At 36.0% G+C, this 15,666-nt stretch overlaps 1 long non-coding RNA gene across 1 annotated transcript; it reads left to right on the top strand.

Moving 5' to 3' along the window:
* The first annotated feature begins 11,256 nt into the window (after window positions 1-11,256).
* LOC127732445 (uncharacterized) lies at window positions 11,257-14,814 on the top strand. The gene is made up of 3 exons (XR_007996260.1): window positions 11,257-11,280; window positions 11,824-11,884; window positions 14,691-14,814. It is a non-coding gene; the product is annotated as an uncharacterized LOC127732445 (long non-coding RNA).
* Window positions 14,815-15,666: the final 852 nt, after the last annotated feature.

The following is a 15,666-nucleotide window of genomic DNA, read 5'->3' as shown; positions in this document are numbered from 1 at the left end:
TCCTATATACCCTCCAATCAGATAACTATTGAGATTGGTGTCAGAACATTTAGAGACAATAAAGACACTGAAACTGTTATTTCTGAAGAACAGAGAACATCTGATTTTCTGTCCAGAGATCATCAAAATATAACCAAAAAACTTTGTCATCTATATAACAGTTCACTTCCTTTTGCCATACGGTCGCTGTACAATAGCAGCGAGTCCACGGTTTGCACAAATTGATAGGACAGTTTTGATTTTTTTTTAGAAGTTTAGCACTTACTTCAACACCCTCACTGTCACAAAAGCAACAAAAAATCTGGCTGTCCTAACCCACTTCCATAATATGACAACTCAACAGCCACTGCACATGCAAAGCCCGGTCTGAAAAATATGTTCTTCAGGACTGACTGATTAGGGTCAGCCAGTTCTGCCCCACAAGTATAATCGTATTCAGAAATGTTAAAAGCTATGAGTGTCTGATGTCTTTTAGTTAATCTTATTTAGAGTAATAGACTCTGGGTTTTAAACATTCCACACATTTAACTACACCACGCGCGTTCTGGAATGTGAGGATCGAGGCATCATGATTGTCTTATGTGGTAACTTCATTAGTATCATCAGCATGATCATCCTGCAAAATAAAATAAATATTTTTTATAAACATCAGAACATGGAAATCTATTGATTACAAAGTTCGACTTGTTTATCTAAAAAAGAAGACGTGGTGTGATTGCCAATGAGACAACTCTTCACAAGAGACCATATGACAATGAAATTAAAAACTATAGGTCGCCGTACGGCCTTCAACGATTTCACTTTCAGTACATTGGAAATGTTAATGCATTGTAATATTTTATCGCCGACTGTCATATTTGGTGTTACTTTGTAAACTTCCCCACTGGCGCCGTTCAAGATGCATTCAAGTTTTATCAAACTCCATCGATGCTCCAATCATTTCAGTATGTTTTTAGCCTCCAAGTTTTGACATTTCGCAATTTTGATTGCAATACTGAACTGGCACTGGCGTTCGCCATAGCGCTCTTACATTATAAAGTTTTGATGAAGCGTCTTCGCATTTCAGGAAAGACAGGCATGTATTGATGAAGAAAAGAAAGAACTAAGACAGCTTGTTAGAAAGCATTTGAAAGCAGTTTGGGGTATGTAATACAGTCGCAAGTTTCTTCATTTTCATAAGTTAATTTATATTATGAGAGTGATCATGATCTCCCCGTAAATTGGTCAGTTTAAGAATATTATTGAACAAACACATATAATAAGTATTTGTAGAAACAGTAAACAACATCCAATTAATTAATTATATCGGTTCAAAGTGATACAAAGTCTGACGCATAAATTGCAGTGTTGTCCGAAAAGTTGCAGATTTAATTAAAGAACTATATAGACCAATTGTATACTTCTATACTACATTCAAGAAGGCGATATTCAGATGTTTAACGATAATTAATCTTAAGTATACAAGCTGACTGTGCGGTATGGGCTTTGCTCATTGTTGAAGGCCGTACGGTGACCTATAGTTGTTAATTTCTGTGTCATTTGGTCTCTTGTGGAGAGTTGTCTCATTGGCAATCATACCACAACTTTTTTTTATATAAAACCATTAGAATTTGCTAAGTAAAATTGTCAAATCTTAAGTGTTTCAAAAATAAAATAACATGAAGTCAATTCCCGTCAAAACGTTATACAAATGTAACATATCAATTTAAATCAAATTACATATTATGTAGTTTATCAGGATGGACTGAAAAGAAAATATTATTCGTATATTCTACTATTAGCCAGTTCAACAAATTTAAGAAGTGCCGTCCAAAGAAATAAAAAATGTTTATGTAAAGGTAGATGTAGAAGGTTTGCCAGAGGGCATTGTCTTGCTACAGGGAAGAGAACCTCAAAATCTTGTTAACATCAAGAATAGCATTTAAGATCAGGTATGAAGGAAATCACTTCAGTCTAAAAGTTATTTTTATTTATTAGTTCACCTTTCACTAAGTGTAAAGTGAGCTTTTGTCATCACTTGGCATCTGTTATCATCCATTTACACACTGTATTGGCCCCCAAGGGTGACTGGGGAATAGAAGTATGGTCACCATTGGTCTTCCTCCGACCGGCGGTAAAACCCTCGTCAAAGTGGGGCGTCCGTTTGGCTGTGCGGGATGTAAAAATTTGCAGCCACGTCCGGTCAGAATGGGGACGCTAAATCCGATGCCTCGTGTAAAGAGAGTGACACGCTCTTTGCACGTTAAGAACCCTTGCAACAACTCTTTGAGGGGTCCGTAGGTGACCTGTTGCAAGGCTAAATTTCTGTCCCTATCCAATATACCCTCATTTCCCGTGGCTGGCAGTCTAAATTTCTCCGACCTCAACCCCAGACGCCTCTATTACAGAACCTACCTATTGTATTTATTGTTAATTTGTTCTCGTCCTGAATATGCATGAAATATTTGCCACTGGACGTTAAGCAACCAACAATCAATCAATCAATCAATCACACTGTATTATTGAGGTTTACTTATTTCAGATTATACATTATCAGAAAAAAAAGATCAGTTATTTGTTGTAAATATTCTTGAAATATTTGCCGCTGAACGCAGTTGCCATTTGATTTATTGCTAAATCAGTTAAAACTTTGATGTTTAAGTTGATGTGCAAAGTGGTAAGTCGGACTTTTCATCGACTGTGCATTAGAAAATACCAGACCCGCGTCAACTATTAAGAAATTGAAAACACTGCTCGTCTTTTGTATCCCTCGATGATACCAAAATATTGCATCATCCTTTATATCAAAATACAGTAATTGAACTATATTTTCTTCAATATATCTTTATTGTTTATAACTGAATAATTTTTTTCAGATACAGTTTCTTCAAAAAAAAAAACTATAGCAGCAGCAAAATGTGGTATAACAAAGGACACTTAAAAAAATTGGCCAGAAAATATTACAAAGATTGCATTGTCTGTGTGGCTAAAATCCCTTCAGAACGGCTATAAAACAATTAAGAAAAGGTTTCCAAGACTGAAAGCATGCCATACAAAACGACACCAGCCCAGAGGAGGCGTAAAAAGATCCCTGCAATAGAAGAGGGAGTATTTTGGAAATATTGCAGATATCGCTGCGATTTTCAATTATTTACAAACCTATCAATTCTGTTAATTACATTTTAATTTAGGATTGCCCCATGCTGGTATTGGAGAAACATAGCTTAATAATCTACTTTCAACAATGAATTTACACTGTATTGACAATAAATCTTTGAAAGCCAGATACCATAAAGTTGGACAAGTATTGGAGAAGCATGTAGAAGAATCATAACTAAAGAATTTACTAGAAGAAGCAATTGGGTGTTTAAATATTAACACAGGTTTGAAAAAAAAATTAGTTATTTTAATCATTTGATGATATTATTAACAACAAACATGCAATAGATAAATTGAGCAAAGTATGAAGGTATTTCTCCGAAGGCGCATGTACAACACCACCGCTGCGACAAATAGAGGAAGAAAGCATGAGAAAGATTCTTTTGACTCGGTTTGCAGACAAAAACAGCGGTAAGGGACTAACAACCTGCTAATGAAAGTGTCCACATGACACATGGTGATCCAGTTATTTCGGAAGACTCAACAGATCCACCATTTGTGTTAGTGATTCCTCAGATATTAAATTTAAATATGAACTAATAGATTTAAAAAACAATCAATGTATGCCTTAGCAAGATAATTTGATGTGTAACCTTTTTAAATTTATTTGAATAGTGATCGACAAAATGCAAACAATGCGGGAGAAGATGTAGACAATCGGTGCGACATTAGTTACGGTGGCAAATGTCGGGTTAAACCTTAAGATTGAAAGTTGATGAGTCCATATGGTAACCATGCCGGACAAAATTGACAGTGCCACAATGATGGAGGAAATAGTTGATTCAAAAGTTAAATTGTACATTTTCTTGCCGTATTCTGCACATCATTTTCATATGACAAGATATTATCTTTCAATCAGTTTAATAAAGGTCTGGAGCTGGCGTGTCGGCAACTATTATTAGTCTTTTGCTTAGTTTCTTCTTTCAAGCAATATTACGGTCACCAGAACGAAAAATGCATACAGTCGATGGGAGTCTTAAAAGTATGGTACAGATCTCAGATGTATAAGAAGTCGGCTGGCTCTGTTTACAAATGAAAGTAAGGATTTTAATACATTGATAGTAATTTAAAGTAAAAATAGATCAGGTATTTTAATTCTGTGAGAGATAAGATTTCTGATGATGACTTTGTAATTGCTCAAGGACTTTCCGTTTAGAATTATCTCCGGAGTTCGGTATTTTTGTTATTTTACTTTTTATACATAGATTACCGTCAACTTTTCAAAGGCAAAGAAGCGAAAGCAAAAACAAGAATTGAAGAAGCAGATGGAGGCCAGCAGGCATGTTGTCTGTAAAATTGAACTGTCTGTCGTCTCAGAAAGAAGTAATGGAGATGTAAATCGTTCTAAACGAATGGAATTTAGTAATTGTTTTTTTTTAGGATTTTGTTCAGTATGAAGATGAAATAGCAGAATCTTTATCAAAGATTGACTTTTAATTAAATAGCTTACATACAATGGACAGTATTAGAAAAGTACTGTCTATTTGTAAGAAATAGGATAGGTTGACTATTTTGCTGTCCGCAATGTTGCGACTGATGTGTTCTTGGGGTAATTTGTGATGGTTTAGTATTTTGCTTGACAACTCTATGAGGCGTTGTCTATGGTGTGACCCCCCGGTGGATCGCTATCCTTGCCGTGGTCGGGGGGCTTGCGTGTCTCAGTGACCCCAAGAGCTATGCCAGCTGGAGCTTCGTCTCCTGGTAGGGTTACCCATGCTGGACAGGTCGAAGGGTAGAGACCAGACTAAAGTGATCCGAACATCGTACGAGTTGCCCGATGTTTTGAATAAAATAGGCTCTCCAACCCGTTTGCCGTGGGTTGCTACCCGTGTCGGTGGTTGACGAGATCCTTGCGGATGAGGGCTGTAGCCAGACTCCTTACGGTCAGAAAATACCCGGACGGACAAGACTATAGTTCAATAAGCTGCTTTGGCTCCAATATCATCTAAACGGGAGGTCGGATGGACCCGGTTCGATCAATCGGCTGGTCATGTCGAGCCCTTTAGTTAATCCTCAACAATAAGCTTTCTTGTAACAATTTTCATGATATACACATGTATTTTAAATAAAGCTATTTATATTTCGGATAACTGAAGAAGGCGATGGCTCATGGGTCAATCAAGTGGTACGCTTTCTATTTCGCTTGATGGATACGCTCTGCTTGAGTATACCATTCTTGGAACATCTGGTGCTTTCCGCAGTGGATCTTGGGTGCTAATTTTGGGGACCAGCTACGTTATACATGTTATACTTGGAGCTCGTTTTCAGCATTAGCACTTGACCCCGGCTCGCCACGGAAACACAGCATCGCCCTTGTAGGCACTCCGAGGTGGGTGGATGACAAGAATGGTGAATCTTTCTCATTTCCTATGGCACAACAAAACCAACCCTCTAAATCAGCTTTAATACATAAAAAAAGAAAATGTGATGATTCAGTGCCCTGTCAGGAAGATGACAGTTGGCCCAGATTTATTGTAATAAAAGGAACAGATGAAAAACCAATTTCCAAAATATCTCCCTTTGTGATTCACAAACAAATTCAAAGCGTTGCTGGTACTGTAAAAAAAGTTTCAAAAATGAGATCAGGCAATTTGTTGGTTGAATGTTCCAACAAAAGTCAATCAACAAATTTACTTACACTGACAACAATTACAAACTTTCCTGTTTCTGCCTCTCCTCACAACAGTTTGAACAGCTGTAAGGGGATCATTCGAGACAGAAGTCAATACCTTGGGGACCTTACCGTGGAAGAAATCTGTGAGGAACTTTCAAGCCAAGGTGTAACTGATGTTGTTAGATTTCAAATAAAAAATAATGGAAATATAATCAAATTAAATACATATCTTTTAACATTTAGAACTCCAACTCCTCCTCCATCTATTACTTTAGGTTGCTTCGGAATCAGAGTTGATAGGTTTATCCCTAACCCAATTCGATGCTTCACTTGTCAAAAGTTTGGTCATGGAAGCAAACAATGTCGTGGTACGCAGAGATGCTTCAAGTGTTCTGACGAAGGACACGAGGGAACAACCTGTAGCTCTGAATCTTCTAAATGCGTAAACTGTGGTGAATCCCATTTTTCATCATCTAGGGACTGCCCTGTTTACCTTAAAGAAAAAAATATTATCAAAATTAAAACAAAAAGAAACATCAGTTACCCAGAAGCTAAACAGATAGCTTCTGTTTCGAATGATCTCCTTGTTTCGAACAGACCATCGTACGCCAGCAAAGTTGTCCGTTCATTCAGTCACGAGCATACACAAACTCGCATGACCTGGCCAATTGATGCTGAGACATTTACAATGCTGCCTGTTGAAACAGAACCTAACGATAAAATATTAATTCCAAGAAAACCAACACCTTCTAAAACCAGTACTCAGTCAACTCAATCTTCCTTACAGAGCTCAATGTCATCATCTAAAAAAAATGAAAAAAAGAAATCAAATAAAAAAGATACAGTTAAATCAGACAGTTGGGGCGGTGAATCTGTCTGGGATCTTCCCAGTGACATAGATGATTCTTCCATCTCCAATAGTCCTCCTTCATCTGCATCTTTTTGGATTCAAAATATTAAACTTTAAAGTTGCGGATGTAAATTGCATGATAAAAACAATGAATTTATGTACATTGTCGGAAATGGCTCGGCGAGCCTCGCATTTCGTTTTGTTTCTTATGCCCGTACAAATTAATTTTATAAGCTCCGACAAAGTACACATATTCTACATAAATAGAAAAGAACGGATATTTGGTATCCATCCATAACATAAAATCAGAACATGCACAACACAAAACAAAAAACAAACGCAAAGTAATAGCGCTTTAATTGCTGGTCTTCATCTCTAAATTAAATTGAGTTCTCCAACACGGAGCAAAAAAACACATCTCATTGCAAGTTTTACGGCCCCTAGCACCAGTTTAAGAGGAATTATTTGCAAACTGACGATCTCGACACAAATTCGTGTACCAAGCTAGGAAAATGGCAGTTGTTTTTCACTAGTTCCGTAGACAGCGTTTGATTTTGTCAGTTTATATAGACTTCCTCTTTTTAGTTTGCCTTGAAGATCATTATTTTATTATACTTCTTTAGTATAGTAAACCATTTTATTTACCTTTTTCTTTGGTCTTTTTCTGTAGTTGTCTCATTGACCCATTAAACATCGCATTATTTGTATATATATTTGTTAAATCGAGTATATATAAATGGTTCTTCCTAAAGTCTTACTTGTAAGTTTATATACACGTTTTATTGCAGGCTGTGAATAAAGTTGACCAACTAACAACACATGTCACCGGAGTTTTAGCCCATGGACAAAATAAATTTTTCACCTTTCTCGACTGGAACCAATATGCGCATGACTCTAATCTGACCATGAATATCCTTATGCTAATTCTTTACCAGATTTCAAAACTTATGGTAAGTAAGACACTTCACAATTTAAACATCTGATCTGTCATTACATATGAGACCGCCGGTGGGGTGGGGGTAAGCACTCCATTATATACAAAGTGATAGGACGTGCCGCTGGAATTGGTCACATTTTCCAGCTTGAAAATATGTGAATAGGTTGGAAAACTATCGGAAATAAATTATAAGGTAAATAGAGTTCCCATTACTTGTTATATGAAACGCCCTGTATTTTTTCATAGCCAAAAGTCTCGCCGTAAGTAAACATTACATATGGAATCGCCGAGTCTCAGATTTGAGCTCTAAGCTGAAAAATTAAAATTTCACCCATTATCACGGAATTTGTTTTTCGTCCACTTTTCCAACACAAAACCATACCAATATGAGGAAAAGTTACATTTATCCTAGGCAATAGATGGAAAGTAATATTTTTGAAATCATCGAAATTATATGTAAAGGGTGGGGTTTCAGATCCCAATCGGCACACCATATCAATTAAGTATTGAAGTGGTCCCCCGAGTTTTACTGTGATCCACATTTCTACATATCTTTTTAATTTGTAGAAAAAAAATTAATTTATACCCCCAAACAAATAAGTTCGTCTGATATATATAATTTTAAAAACTGAGATTGTGCTATTTGAATGGTTAAATGTTATATTTAACATATATCCATTGTAACTTGTTGCATTTGAAAACCAGTTGCTGTGCCCTCAAAAAAGTTTTATGTAAATCCGTAATTCTTCTTCATCATTGCGATTCAATATTTTGAATACAATCTTTATTAATTCATTAAACAAACTTGATTTATCCATAAATTGAATTTATTTTTATGATATATGTTTATCATTTTATAATCTCACTGCATTTTCATTTTCGGTCCGAATTGTCTTCTTCATAGACACTGGTTTAATCATTTATAAAGTAGCAACTCTCTTCTCATTCTTTGTCTGAATCGGCCTATCCGAGTTGACTTTGTAGACGGTTCGAGATGACCTATTGACGGTCTGAGTTATCCTGCACCACTTCACATCAACGGATTTATATAACGAGCCCTTAAGGATCGCACAAATTCACAAATCCTTACGATTTGGTTATTTTTACGACCGTTTTAATAGTTTTAATGAATTGTTATGGAGCCATTTACGGAATATTACGAGTGATTATAAGACCTTTATTATAAAATGATGTGGTTAAAGGGTTAAAACTGTGATAAGATACGATACTGAAGTAATTTTATAATTTCTGTCCTTGTAGGGTAACAAGTTACCGCCTATTTTGTACTTGCAAGCAGATAATTGTTGGCGAGAAAATAAAAATCGATATGTACTGGGTTTTTGTGAACTCCTTGTTCACCAACGCATTTTCAATGAGGTAAGTTGCAATTTACAAATTATTGCGATTCTTGTTACTTCATTTTCAGAGGCTGTTACCCGTCGGTGGTGTGGGTTTATGGGCGTGTGCACCCTTAATCGTGAAAATGTATTTTAATTTAATTCTTTCCTCTGCTATGCAAATTTGTTTGGGTCTTCCCTCTTCACTTCAAATCTGGATCTGCTTCGCTATTTTTATAAGCTTTTAATGTGTTAATACTAGTATTGTTCAAGAAATAAATATTATGTTTTGCTCTATTTAAACGGTGTGGTTATTGCACTATTTAAAACGGTTTGGTTTAAGGGTTAAAACTGTGGTAAGTGTTAAGTATAATTGCATAGGCAGATTCTATACCGGGGGAGGGGGTTGTATGATTATAAGGGCGTGTGCCCCATAAATCCCGGAAAATGTAATACATGAAAATTGTATCATCATTTCGCGAGAAATAAATACAATCATTTGCTTTGATTTAATGGGTTTTTTTTTCATGAGGAGGGACTAATTATAAACATTTGAAGATAAATGTAGGGCTAAGGTTGAAAAACGCAGCCTCTTGTCATATAATATATCCAACATATAATCTGTGACATCTTAATAAGATATTAAACGATTAATTCCACAGATAAAGATGCTAACCACATGGGGTCATTCACATCAAGTAGATAAAAGGAACAGTGCACTGTATATACACATATCTTACCAAACAATGAAAATATATGATCAATTGACACATTAATTAGTGCCTTTCCATTAAAATAACCTCTGTGAAATTGCACACATGTATCATTGTTTATAATAGTGAACATGCTAATGGTACGTCTGTCTGTAAAACATTCATTTAGAAGACCCCCTTTTTGGGATACTTTTGGGGGACTTTTGGTTAAACATGTAAGTTACGAGGTTTTAACATGGAAGTAAAATACTTCTAAGATTTTAGTTAGAATTATGTTACCCAGTGATAATTATATTGAATAGAAACCATTTATATCTTAATGATTTAGATGGAGCTCCTTTCTAACCAGAAAGTTAACACATATATATATTGTAATATGCTATTCGCTCAGTTTGTATACACCCGTTTACAAGACGTATTATGGTATACCGCTGTCCTTCAGTCCGTCCGTCCGTTGTCAACATGTCGGACAATAACAATCTGCATCAAACTTTGGTAAATTGTTAATTTTTTCACGAAACTTTGGTGAAGTGTTTATATCTATTGAAGTATGCTCCCGTTCAATTTTCATAAATTTTACCGTTTACACTTCCGAGTTGTGGGATTTTATTCATAAAAAAGGGGGGATTTTTCAGTTTTCGGACAACAACTCAAAATTGCTTAGTGCAGATTCATGAAACTTTGATGGCTGGTTTGTATCTGTTAATATAACATCCCTTAATGGTTTTTGATAAATTAATAATATGACATTTAGGAGGACTGGAACTTAATTCTTTGAAAATGCTACGGGCGTATCACGCGCTATTGGCGCAGCTCTTTATTCACATACATGTATTGTTTACTGCCTTTTAATAAGATGGGTATGGTCAACTCTTATTATACAAGGAATACTATTTCATCATGATGAACCTGATTTTAAATTGAAACAATTTAGCATTTTACACACTAATGATTTAGTTTTTTCTAGCATTAAAAGTTAGCGTATTTAAATCACCAACTACTGTACTGTTACGAATAGCAAATTTTCTTTTCAGGTGCATTTATCATTTTTACCAGTTGGACATACACACGAAGATGTGGATGCTGCTTTTAGTCGAATAGCTGAAACTCTTCGTAGGAATGATGCTGAAACTATGCCTCGTCTAAAGGAGATGCTTCCGAACGTTAAGGATGTTGAAGCCATTTATGACATTCGTTCATGGATAACATCAAGCCTTAGCGACATTCGAAAGCATACTAAACCTTTGCATTATAAGTTTATCCGGGATTTAGCAACAAATAATGTGAAAATGCAATACAAAGCTTTCCAAGACAGCGAATGGAAAACAGAACATGGCATTATTCAACTCATTTCTGGAAGACCAAATTTACCAAAGGGAATACCGAAAGTTATCAATCCTCAGTTTGAGAAGATAGACGTAAATAAAATAAAATCTAGAATACCACAGTGGCAATGTCTTTTCACTGATCAAATAGAACATACGGAGAAACAGTGGTGGGGCGGATTTCTTGCTCATCTAGAAAAAATTAGAGACAGTTTGCCATACAGAAGGACAAAAGTTTTATCAAAGGCAAAATGGATTCTTCCGTTGTTACCCAAACAACAATTGAAAAAACAAGGGCCCTCGGTTGATCAAGACATTCCAGCAGAATTAAGGAGATTATCGGAAAATGAGCGAGAGGAGTGTTCTGTAAGTCTGTCTAGTTCTTATTTATGGAAGGTTCCACATTTTTCTTTTAACATATTAATCAATTTAATCTCCAGTTTCATTGTATAAAAATAAAAAAATAAAAAAAAGGCAGGCCATCACAATATAAATAATGCTTTCAGTCGAAGTGATAAATTTGTCCGTATATTTTGCTTTCCATAGGACACACAAACACTATATATACGTTACGAAATAAAAATCGAAGGAACAGCGCTCTCATTGTTGTTCATCTGAAAATGACAGTGAACCTTCAACATGGAGCAAAATTTTAAAAAAAAAACATTCATCTCGCTCCAACTTCAGAACGACTCATATACATTATAACATTTGTTTCTGTGGAAATCATTGCAATATTAAGAGGTCGATCACGCTACACAATGTGACATGGGTGTTTTTTCTCGCTCCCGTCTTCTGTATTATGTTTACTCAAAGATCACTTATTTAAAAATCTGCGTTCGATGTTATTTAGAAACGTGACCTGTTCAAACCTGTTTAACTTTGGCTACATGAACTCTTACATTTCAGGTGCAAGTACAGCCAAAACAACAAAAAAGGAAACCAAAAGGAAACAGAAAAGAATCAGAAGGTATTATGTTATTTGTATTTTATTTTATCATTTGAGAAATTTTAATGTATATTGGAAGGTAGGAATGTCCTTTACCGTCAGTCGTCATACGGACATTTCCGGCTACCGTTAGCGTCAAATTGGTAAAAAGTTTAACTTGATTTGTCGGAGGTCTCAAATAACAAACGTTAACGTTATTTTTGGAAAATAAGGTAATGTGATTCGTCAAAATCAGTTGATTTTTTTATCGTCTGAAAGAAAGTGTACATTTTATCGTCATGCACCACAAATTATTGTTTACGACATTTGGCAAGAATTTTTACCGTGATTCGTCATGAAGGTACCGCCATTACGACCCTCATATTGATATCTTCAAGTTAAAGAAACTAGAGGCTCTCAAGAGCCTGTGTCGCTCACCTGATTCTACTTTGGTTTTGGAAATCATGTAAAAATAGATTAAAATCATAACAGATACCCTAATAATGAGTGAGGCCAAATTTGGTTTAATATTGGTCCTGTAATTTAATAAAAATATCCTGGTGGCCATCTTGAACAGTAAATCAGCAACAAAGTAGCAACACTTAATCAGCACCTCATAAGAAACATTTATGCCATGTTTTGGTTTCATTCCATTCAGTGCACCTCTAGAAGAAGCATTTGTATGTATTTCCCATAGGGTCTTATGTTAAAGGAAGTCCCCCCATTGGCGGCCATCATGGATGAAGGATCAGCTTCAAAGTAACAAAAATTAGTCAGCACCTCATAAGGAACATTCATGCCATGTTTGGTTCAATCCATTCAGTATGTGGTTCTCTAAAAGAAGACATTTGTATGTATTGTCCATAGGGTCCTTTGTTAAACATTGTCCCCATCTGGCAGCCATCATAGATGAAGGATCAGCTTCAAAGTAACAACACTTGGTCAGCACCTCGAAAGGAACATGCATGCCATGTTTGGTTTCATTCCATTCAATGGTTCTCTAAAAGAAAACATTTGTACGTATTTCTCATAGGGTCCTATGTTAAACTAAGTCCTCCGCTGGCAGCCATCTTAGATTATGGATCGGCTTCATAGTAACAACACTTGGTCAGCACCTCATAAGGAACATTCATGCCATGTTTGGTTTCATTCCATTCAGTGGTTCTCTAAAAGAAAACATTTGTATGTATTTCCCATAGGATCCTATGTTAAACTAAGTCCCCCGCTGGCTGCCATCTTGGATGATGGATCGGCTTCAAAGTAACAACACTTGGTCAGCACCTCATAAGGAACATTCTTGCCATGTTTGGTTTCATTCCATTCAGTGGTTCTCTAAAAGAAGACGTTTGTATGTATTTCCCATAGGGTCCCATGTTAAACTAAGTCCCCCGCTGGCGGCCATCTTGGATTATGGATCGGCTTCAAAGTAACAACACTCGGTCAGCACCTCATAAGGAACATTCATGCCATGTTTGGTTTCATTGCATTCAGTGGTTCTCTAAAAGAAAACATTTGTATGTATTTCCCATAGGATCCTATGTTAAACTAAGTCCCCCGCTGGTTGCCATCTTGGATGATGGATCGGCTTCAAAGTAACAACACTTGGTCAGCACCTCATAAGGAACATTCTTGCCATGTTTGGTTTCATTCCATTCAGTGGTTCTCTAAAAGAAGACATTTGTATGTATTTCTCATAGGGTCCTATGTTAAACTAAGTCCCTCACTGGCGGCCATTTTGGATGATGGAACGGCTACAAAGTAACAACACTTGGTCAGCACCTTGTAAGTAACATTCATGCTATGTTTTGTTTCATTCCATTCAGTGGTTCTCTAAAAGAAGTCATTTGTATGCATTTCCCATAGGGTCCTATGTTAAACTAAGTCCCCCGCTGGCGGCCATCTTGGATGATGGATCGGCTACAAAGTAACAACACTTGGTCAGCACCTCCTAATGAACATTCATGCTATGTTTTGTTTCATTCCATTCAGTGGTTCTCTAAAAGAAGTCAATTGTATGCCTTTCCCATAGGGTCCTATGTTAAACTATGTCCCTCGCTGGCGGCCATTTTGGATGATGGAATGGCTACAAAGTCACAACACTTGGTCAGCACCTTGTAAGGAACATTCATGCTATGTTTTGTTTCATTCCATTCAGTGGTTCTCTAAAAGAAGTCATTTGTATGCATTTCCCATAGGGTCCTATGTTAAACTAAGTCCCCTGCTGGCAGCCATCTTGGATGATGGATCAACTACAAAGTAACAACACTTGGTCAGCACCTCCTAATGAACATTCATGCTATGTTTTGTTTCATTCCATTCAGTGGTTCTCTAAAAGAAGACATTTGTATGCATTTCCCATAGGGTCCTATGTTAAACTAAGTCCCCCGCTGGCTGCCATCTTGGATTATGGATCGGCTTCAAAGTAACAACACTCGGTCAGCACCTCATAAGAAACATTCATGCCATGTTTGGTTTCATTCCATTCAGTGGTTCTCTAAAAGAAGTCATTTGTATGCATTTCCCATAGGGTCCTATGTTAAACTAAGTCCCCCGCTGGCGGCCATCTTGGATGATGGATCGGCTACAAAGTAACAACACTTGGTCAGCACCTCATAAGGAACATTCATGCCATGTTTGGTTTCATTCCATTCAGTGGTTCTCTAGAAGAAGTTCAAAATGTAAAAAGTTTACGCCGACGACGGACGACGACGGACGACGCCGGACGACGCCGGACGACGGACGCCAAGTGATGAGAAAAGCTCACTTGGCCCTTCGGGCCAGGTGAGCTAAAAAAGGATGAATATGCATTAAGCAAAATTATGTTAATATATCGTTTCTTCTATTACAGAGAAAACATGCCAAGGAAAGAAAAGGAAGAAGAATATAAAAGAAATTACCAGAAAAATTTACTCTTCATATATTTATTTTATTGAAACTAAAATTTATTACCAAAAACATAGATTATACTTAGCGATATATTTTCTTTTAGAATCTTTGTTCATGTATTTTTTGAAAGACGAATATTTGTATTTAGTGCTGGTTTTTTACCTCAAAATATTTCTAAGTATTTGGGAAAGAATTGTTACATCACATATCTATCCTTCTATTTCAAACCAACTTATATATTATTCAGACAGTTGTCAGTTGTAATTACAAGCTCCGAACACATTTGAAATGTTTCATTAACATGATTAATAAAATCCAAAGTTGTTTTATTCTCCAAAAAATATCTTAGTAGTTACTTATTGATAACATATAAGAGACTCAGATTGATTGGTAGGACATTAAATCCCAGTTGTTTCTTTTGTCATCTTTGTTTTGCTTTTTTATTATCTGCCTTTTATTCGTTGTGATATTGATGATTTTCTTTTAATAACAAGAGTCAATACAAAGAACTCATTTAAGAAAGAAACTACATGATCATTTTCCTTTTTTGGTTTAAGGACCAGTTTATGAGTATCAAAAATACTAATGGGTTTTTATTGTTTGGTTGTTTTTTTTTCAATGAATAAGAAAATACATGAATATTTGGTCTAAAGACCAGAATGATATATATGTATAACGTTTGGGCAACTTTCTTTTTGGTCGAAAGACCAGAATATTTCTTCAATACATTTGCGGACTAACGTTTTGCTATTTATTAAGATTTTGTTGATGGGTGTTAATTTTTTTTAATGTCACTTATCCAGTTTTGGTCTTACGACCAGATTAAAAATGTTATGCTATGTGTGTATGTTTAAAATGGTCTTTGGGCCAGTTTAATGAAGGAGACATTTCATACTAAATTTACAAGATATTGTAAAAGATGTACAAGTTCCATAGCC

The sequence above is a fragment of the Mytilus californianus genome, unplaced genomic scaffold (assembly GCF_021869535.1).
Source record: "Mytilus californianus isolate M0D057914Y unplaced genomic scaffold, xbMytCali1.0.p SCAF_24, whole genome shotgun sequence".
NCBI classification, from domain to species: domain Eukaryota; kingdom Metazoa; phylum Mollusca; class Bivalvia; order Mytilida; family Mytilidae; genus Mytilus; species Mytilus californianus.
This window is presented reverse-complemented; position numbering and strand designations above follow the sequence as displayed.